The 1105-nt window shown below is 39.5% G+C and overlaps 1 non-coding gene across 1 annotated transcript; it reads right to left on the bottom strand.

Annotated features, from left to right (window-relative positions):
* Nucleotides 1-343: 343 nt before the first annotated feature.
* LOC121225530 (small nucleolar RNA R71) lies at nucleotides 344-450 on the bottom strand. The gene has a single exon (XR_005923395.1). It is a non-coding gene; the product is annotated as a small nucleolar RNA R71 (small nucleolar RNA).
* Nucleotides 451-1105: the final 655 nt, after the last annotated feature.

The following is a 1105-nucleotide window of genomic DNA, read 5'->3' as shown; positions in this document are numbered from 1 at the left end:
ACCTACTTTAACAGGAACTGAGTCAAGTATAGTTAGGCCTGCTATTGCTGCGAATAATTTTGAACTAAAACCTAACACTATTCAAATGATACAACAATTTGTTTAGTTTGATGATTTGCAGGATGAGGATCCAAACACTCACTTGGCAAATTTCCTGGAATTCTGTGATACATTTAAAATTAATGGCGTTTCTGACAATTCCATTCGTCTTCGGTTATTCCCCTTTTCATTGAGGAATAAAGCTAAACAGTGGTTGAACTCGTTACCACGAGGGTAAATTACTACTTGGGAACAAATGACTGAAAATTTTTTGTTAAAATATTTTTCGCCGGCTAAAATAGACAAATTACGTAATGATATCTCTTCTTTTGTGCAGATGGATTTAGAGACACTCTATGATGCATGGGAGAGATACAAGGATCTCTTGAGACGATGCCCTCACCATGGGTTACCACTTTGGCTATAGGTTCAAACTTTTCATAATGGCCTGAATCCTTCGACTCGACAAATGGTTGATGTAGCTGCTGGCGGAACCATCAATAATAAAACACCTGAAGATGCTTATGAGTTTATAGAGGAGATGTCACTGAATAACTATCAGTGGCAAGTCATGAGGACAAAGCCAACTAAAACAGCTGGTGTTTATAACGTCGATTCGGTCACCATCCTCTCCAATCAGGTAAAACTCTTGAATAAGAAAATTGATGGTTTTCTTAGTTCTTCACAGGTTCACCAAGTAATGCAGTGCGAAGCAAGTGGAGGTGGATCAAGCAGTTCAGAATTCCAACCTTATAGCCACAACATGGACAACGAGTCATTAAATTACATGGGTAACAATTGTCGATCTCAAAACAATCCTTATAGCAATACTTACAATGCAGGTTGGAGAAACCACCCAAAATTTTCATGGGGAGGCCAAGGAAATCAGAGACCACCTCCAGGCTACCAACAACCACCTTACCAACAGGAAAAGAAGTCGAACCTTGAAGAGATGCTCTCAAAGTTTATATCGGTGCCAGAAACTCGTTTTTAGAATACTGAGACAGTACTTAAAAATTAACAAGTGTCGATCCAAGGGCTCGAAACTCAGATAGGCCAGCTGTCC

Source organism: Gossypium hirsutum, chromosome A03 (genome assembly GCF_007990345.1).
Source record: "Gossypium hirsutum isolate 1008001.06 chromosome A03, Gossypium_hirsutum_v2.1, whole genome shotgun sequence".
Lineage (NCBI taxonomy): Eukaryota > Viridiplantae > Streptophyta > Magnoliopsida > Malvales > Malvaceae > Gossypium > Gossypium hirsutum.
The sequence above is the reverse complement of the archived record's forward strand: the minus strand, read 5'-3'. Positions and strand labels throughout refer to the sequence as shown.